The sequence below is a fragment of the Coenobita brevimanus genome, chromosome 63, assembly GCF_032717465.1.
Source record: "Coenobita brevimanus isolate Jiangsu-jjx chromosome 63, ASM3271746v2, whole genome shotgun sequence".
NCBI classification, from domain to species: Eukaryota; Metazoa; Arthropoda; class Malacostraca; order Decapoda; family Coenobitidae; genus Coenobita; species Coenobita brevimanus.
The window spans coordinates 21,966,020-21,973,572 of NC_137016.1; the positions used below are offsets into that span (position 1 = coordinate 21,966,020).

At 45.8% G+C, this 7,553-nt stretch overlaps 1 pseudogene; it reads left to right on the forward strand.

Moving 5' to 3' along the window:
• LOC145404389 (cholecystokinin receptor type A-like) overlaps positions 1 to 7,065 on the forward strand; it is a 72,551-nt pseudogene extending 65,486 nt beyond the window's left edge.
• The last annotated feature ends 488 nt before the right edge of the window (positions 7,066 to 7,553 follow it).

Sequence of the window (7,553 nt, forward strand, 5' to 3'; positions counted from 1 at the left end):
TGGTTTTCCTCTTCTTCTCCATCGTCCTCCTGGGCCTTCTGTTTTTTTTTTTTCCTTTTTTATTTTTGGCCGTGCTCTCTCCATATCATCCTCTTGTTTGCTTCCTTCTTCCTCCATCGTCATGTTCCCCGGCTCTTTCTCTTCCTCTCCTCCCTTTTGCCCATCCTCCCCACACAAATATGTACCCAGAATAGATGCCTGAACCAGCCATAAACAAGAATAACCAGGATTAGCACAGAGGCCGACATTGTGCAGGTGAGTCAGGGCAGGACAAGGCAGGGCAGGGCAGGGTAGTGTAGTGTAGACCATGTTAAGGTTTACCTAGGGAGGGAAAACTGGGAAATGAAAGGTGGGTTTGGACAGGGCGGAATAAGTTAGGGATGGGCAAGACAAGGTAATGCATAGCAGGCTGTGGGATGGCAGTGTGGTCTAGGCTGTCACAACATTTTCTCTAAAAATGACGTCTTTGGAGGATTCATGCTTGCTACCTACAGTCGATTATAATTAAAATTGGGAGGACCCTTTCCACTTCAAAATGTCTCTTGTAAGCTGAGTAAAATCGTGTAGCGATGGTAAGAATAGAAGAAACACTGACATCATACTATTGACGGAGAATATCGTAAGCATGGGAAGAGTTACCAAGCTCAAACTTCGGTAGGAGAGCAAAGGCGTACAAAGGAAAGCAACAACAACAATATTCATCATTTTGAGTCTGTTAATAGGGTACATTAGGAAAGACAGAAAAAAGATCATTAGAGTCCCTGGGAGAGTATATAAGGGAATTTATGAGGAGGTCAAGGAAGAGAAAAGTAGTTTAGACCAAAGCATAGCACAGTAGGAAAGAAGAGGGCGGGAGAATCAAGGAAATTGTTGGAAAGAGAAGGGTAGTGTTAGTCAAAGCCTGAAATCAAGACAAGGTAAAGTGAGGCAGGGGAGGTGAGCCATGGGAGGGCAGGAGAGTGTTGGGCAGAGCAGAGCACGTCAGGTCTGAGCTGGATGTGGTATGAATGAAGGCAGGTCGTGTAGGATGGAGAATACCAGCTAAAATGTTATACTCCATAGCTTTACAAATTTAACCACGTTTCCTCTTAATATGCAGTCTGGGTGAGGCACGAGAGAGACAAGCACACGCAACCTCAACACACACACACACACACACAAACAAACAAGTTCGTTCTATTAGTGCTGGGACTGAGTCACGCCAACCATTATAACTGATGCGTGAGACTCCAACACCACACCTTTCCCACCGCCAGAGGGCCAGATACTGTACAGTTACAGTTCAGGCTGGAAGATGGAAACGAAAGAAGAAAAAAACACGTTGGCCGACAGAATTATCATCATCATCATCATCACATTTTCCATTAGTAGATGGAAAGGTCCTTGAACTGATCATCATCATCATCATCATCATCATCACCATATTTTCCACTGGTAGCTGGGAAGGAACGTGAAATCATTATCATCATCATCATCATCGTCATCATGGGACAAATGCGGTAGAGTAACAAGGCTGCGTCCTAAGGTCTTAACTCCCTCAAACCCGCCAAACCCTCCTTTGCTCTTAGCCTCCCTCTCAAAGTATTCTTTTCATCCTGGTCTCCTTTTCCGCCTCGTCATCCCTCTCGCCGTACAGTACCATTCCCTCTTACTCATCACCTTATCCCTCCTCCTTCTTACCAGTTTTCCTACGACCTGCCCTGTTCTTGCCCTCTATACCAATTCGTGATTCCATCGTTCAGAAAATGGGGACAGTGACGTACACGAACCAGGAGGCGTCTGTGGTGATCAGCGCCTACTACTGCTTGCCCATGGACTCCCTCACCTTCCTCACCTACCAGCTACTCGTCCTCTTCGTCATCCTCGCTTTCCTCATGATCCTCTTCTACACTGCGGTCATCAGGGAACTCTGGAGGTCCACCAAGAACATCAAGGCCCTGACCAACGCCACCAGGGGGTAAGATGTAGGCCAGGGTATATGAGGGAGGGTGACGTGTACTATGGGTAAGATGTCAGGCAAGGTATATGAGAGAGGGTGATGTGTACTATGGCTAAGATGTAAAGCAAGGTATATGAGGGAGGGTGATGTGTATTGTGGGTAACATGTAGGTCAAGGTATGTGAGGAAGGGTGATGTGTACTATGGCTAAGATGTAGGGCAAGGTATATGAGGGAGGGTGATGTGTACTATGGCTTAAATGTAAGGCAAGGTATATGAGGGAGGGTGATGTGCATTGTGGGTAATATGTAGGTCAAGGTATGTGAGGAAGGGTGATGTGTACTAGGGTAAGATGTAGGGGAAGTGATATGAGGGCAGGTAATGTGTACTGTGGTAAGATGTAGGCCAAGGTATATGAGGAAAGGTGTTGTGTACCTTAGGAGTTAGAAGGGTGTAAGTGAAGTGAGGTGATAGATAAGTGTAAAAATTATATATACATATTAATTACATATCTGTTTTTCTACATAGGTATCTACATATATCTCTCTAACTGTCTATTTTTTTTATTTATTGGAGAGAGAGAGAGAGAGAGAGAGAGAGAGAGAGAGAGAGAGAGAGAGAGAGAGTCACCATTCCCGTGACTTTTAATCAAGAGAAATTCTTTCCCACTCCACCCTCGCTTGTCTTTCATTGTCCCCACGTCCATCCTCTTTGATTAAGGCAAGTAACACACAGCCGAATATATTTTGTGAGCCTGAACGTTCCCTTTCTATAATTTTATATTTCTTTTCTTTTATTATGTGAACTTGTTATTTTCTTTATGTTATATTATCTTAATTCTGGGCTTGAGTATGTGATATTTTTATTAGATTTGTATTACTCACATCTACTCTGCGAGCATTAAATGTAAGAATCATGTTTAAGTTATGTTACTGTTATCTTGAAGGCCTTAGCTCTCGACTCACAGAAAAAAATAAAAATGGAAACCTCGATGTAAAGTCCAATAGGAGAAAGAACGGTGAGTGTGAGAGCTGTAGGTTGAAGAGAAGGCTAAGGTTGGTGTGGGTGTGTGTAGAGGTGGTGTTACTAAAGGTAAGAGGTTAACATGGAGGTAAGGTTGTGCTTGGTGTGGATGTATGGAGAGATGGGTATTATTTGGCACACGAAAGATTGTGATTGGTGGGGAGGCAATGCTTGGTGAGGGTATATGTAGAGGTGAGTATTATTGGAGGTAATAGGATCAGCACCGATGCCTCCCACGCTTCCTCTCCACTTTCCTCCCTTTTACTCTCTCACTTTCAGACACCAGTTCCTTGAGCCAAAGAGCGTTATATATCGTTTGTTCGTGCTACCACCAAACGATTTTGTTCAGTTTGCAACAGACTTATCACACTGGAGGCGTAAGTTATGGCTTTCATTTGCCCCTTAGCTGTTGGAGATCCCAAGTTAAATAAAAAAAAAATCATGAGGTGGCAAAATTATACGACAAAATGACGCAATCTTAGTAAACAGGATTAAGGTCCATAAGTGTCATGCCACAGCCAGTACCAACAAACAGGCCAGTAGTTACTGAGTGTATTTAGCTTTTATTTTTTTGTGTTGGGTAAAGGCGTTCACCATCCACTCACTAAATTCAGAGTTACCTTCTGGTGACGTTGCAGCCAAGTGGTTTCCTGTATTCCGGGAAACCATTCGCTACGCTGAGTGGTAATCATATGACCAGATAAATAACTGATTGTCCAGTCGGTTAGACACTTCAGCCAGATATGGCCGGTTAGGATTTACATGCAAGGTTTGGCGGGGGTGTATTGCTTTAATAATGCCTTAAGCGTCAGGTCTTAGTATAGTCCAGCCCCGGGCCCTTATGCTTCTTGTGGGACAATACAAGATTACATAATGGATGAACTGTTGTGTTTTGACGTAACTTGGGATTCCCTTTTAGTAAATATTTAGGTGTGGTGTGGTGCGTAGGTCAATTGTTATGTATTAATTTTGTCTCCTCTTTTATGATGTAGGTTATAAATTACAAAATGGCCCAGTTCAAAATACTTATTATTTAGAGCACTTCATACAGTGTTATTGTTCTGTCATCTGGTGTCTACTCTCATTCACTTCACACTAACATCTATTACTTGTGGCACGCATCCACCCACCCATTCTCCTCACTCACACTTTACTTATCCTCACCATCATATTCACATCACACACCCTAAACTCCCACACATAAGTACACATTCCCCATACTTACACCTCCACACGCACATGCTCTCTCTCTCTCTCTCTCTCTCTCTCTCTCTCTCTCTCTTACACACACACACACACACACACAGACACACACACACACACACACACACATACACACACACTATCCTTATACCCCACATTCAACGGTAGTGAGGAGAAGTGACACAGAGCCACACACCCTCACACACACCCTCTCACACACTTAGCAGCAGCGAGTTGGAACCATGCACACAGAGCCACACACCCTCACACACACCCTCTCACACACTTAGCAGCAGCGAGTTGGAACCATGCACACAGAGCCACACACCCTCACACACACCCTCTCACACACTTAGCAGCAGCGAGTTGGAACCATGCACACAGAGCCAAACACCCTCACACACACCCTCTCACACACTTAGCAGCAGCGAGTTGGAACCATGCACACAGAGCCACACACCCTCATACACACTCTCTCACACACTCAGCAGCAGCGAGGGGGAGCCGTGCACACAGAGCCACACACCCTCACACACACCCTCTCACACACTCAGCAGCAGCGAGGGGGAGCCATGCACACAGAGCCACACACCCTCACACACACCCTCTCACACACTCAGCAGCAGCGAGGGGGAGCTGTACACAGAGAGCCACTACCTGCGAGTGAGGGGCGGCAACGAGGTGATGGGCGGGGGATGTGGGCGTGCCGGGGCGAGGAATGGGCGTGCGGGCGGAGACTCAGCCTACAACAGCTCCGCCTCCCTCTACGTGCCCTACAACTCCACCAGCTCACGTACACCTTCCCCAGGCGGCCGTACCATCCATAAGAAGATCAGGGAGAAGGGCGAGGATATCAAGAAGGCCAGGAAGCAGGTGGGTGAGCAGGGTTCAGGGTGGGTGACTGGTGGGTGAGCAGAGGTCAGGGTGAGTGACTGATGGGTGAGCAGGGGTCAGAGTGGGTGACTGGTGGGTGAGCATAGGTCAGGGTGGATGACTGGTGAGTGATGGGTAACAGGGGTGAGTGATGGGTGATTGGTGTGTGAGCAGGGGTGAGTGATGGGTGATTGGCAGTGAACAAAGATGAGTGATGAGTGATTAGCGGAGAACAGGGATGAATGATGGGTAATTAACGGTGAACAAGATTGAATGATGGGTGACTGGTGTGTGGTGGGCGAGCAGGAGTGACTGGCGGTAGCACCATCCAAAAGATCAGAGAGAAGGCTGAGGATGTCAAGAAGGCCAGGAAACAAGTGGGGGAGGGGGCATGAGTGACTGGGAGGACTGGCTGGAGAGGTTGTCTGTTCTTTGAAATTAGTTTGATTCCAGGTTTGGCCAGGAAACTGTCAGCTTAACTGAATTTCTTTAAAACATACTTTCCTGACCTTCCACAAGACCCACTGACATGTCATAAAAACACACCCGTTAATTCCAGTACATCATTACTGCATGACATACCTGTAGGATGCATATTAATCGTCTGTGGGTATTAGTGCTGAAATGGTGACATATATATTTTTGTGGCATGTAGGAGGACTTCGAGGACTTAGGGACAGGGCTCTTAAGCCAGTGCCCTAAAATGAACACATTAAAGATAATGTGAAAGTATATAGCCTGTAGGAGGACTGCTGGATTTCAAGAAACGGCCACCAAACCTATATTCAGAACTGGATAAAAAGACATGTTGTGCTTGTTCTTTTTGTATGCTGTGATATATGGTCATTGTCACTGGGCTTTGTGTAGAGAATCATTATTGTTCAGGCAGTCGAGTTGCTGATTTGGGGTAGTTTTTTCCCCCTGTGTTGGGCACCAACAATTTATATGCTGGTCTATATTTACATTGTCAGGTAATCAAGATGCTGACAGTGGTGGTGGTGCTGTTTCTCCTGTGCTGGGGACCAACTGTTTATATGCTAGTTTGTATTTACATTGTCAGGTAATCAAGATGCTGACAGTGGTGGTGGTGCTGTTTCTCCTGTGCTGGGGACCAACTGTTTATATGCTAGTTTGTATTTACATTGTCAAGTAATCAAGATGCTGATAGTGGTGGTGGTGCTGTTCTTCCTGTGCTGGGGACCAACTATCGTCATGAGCATCTGCATTAACCTCGGCCTCCGACAATTTACTGAGGTCAGTTTTTAATATCTTTACCACGTTACCACATAGTTTATGATTTTCTTGTTTTAATGTACAAAAGTATTTTGTGGTATTCCTCTTTTGGGGAAGGCGGAGGCTGAATTGGTAGAGAGGCGGCCAGCGGTCACAATGGACCAAAGTTCGAATCCCGGCTGGGGGAAGGAACAGTTTAAGGATTTAAATTTCATAAAAGCAGACTTTACTTGTCTACCAGAAGACCCGCCAACATATAAAAATACCACTGCAAATATCAGTACACCAGACCTGTATGAGACAGCCCTATCATGTATTCAGTATGACGGAGGGTGTTAGCGCCGAAGTGGTCACACGTGGAGGTGTGTAGGAGGACTACTGGGCCTTGATGATAGGCCTTGAAGCCTTTGTCCAGAGACATCTGTTTTCATTCTTTCTGTACATTTGATCCTGTGAACATCCCCTTGACAGACTGTGTACAATTTCAACATCGTGTTCAGCCTGCTACCGTTCCTACATTGCTGCCTCAACCCCATCATCTACTCGTACTGCTTCACGTCCAAGAACTTCCGTCGGTCCATGAAGCGTATGCTGGGTCCATCGTGCCGCTCCTCTTCCCCCCGCCGCTGCTGTAGCTGCTGCTGCTGCTGTAGCTGCTGCTGCTGCTGTCCAGCCGCAACCCGCCCCCCTCCCCGCATCCTGCTCAACCGGGTAGTCACCAGGAGCATCTACTCATCATATTCACCAGATGGCACCAGCAGACACACTGATCTCGAGACTGTCTCCGCTATGTAGTCGGCCTTTAGTCAGGGTTAAGTCTGCTTCTCTTGTTTGTTATCTTTTGTACGTGTGAGGTCTTCAGTCACTTCTGCCTCTCATATTGTTGACCACCGTCTGCTCAGGCTTCTCCCCTTATATAAAATACCTTCATATTCGAAGCTTCTTGTATCGTTCTCTGATCTACACCTTATAGATTCAACATTTACTTTTTCCAACAGCGCTACATTCAGTCATGCTTTTCACCCAGAACATACTACGCCAGCTACTTATTATTATTTTTTTTTTACGCTGCTGTTCCTCCAGTGACTCAAGATAATCAATGTCCTTCTTGATTAAACCACAAATTGCGTCCAACCACGTAGTTAGTGTCTTGTATGTTTGTGTGAATTCTTAGGTTAGTGAGCAAATTGTCCCAGTCCACACTAAACATACAATGTACATATACTGTACTGTATGCTCACTCAGTCATGTATATACAGTAGCACCAGCAGGTTAGGCATATG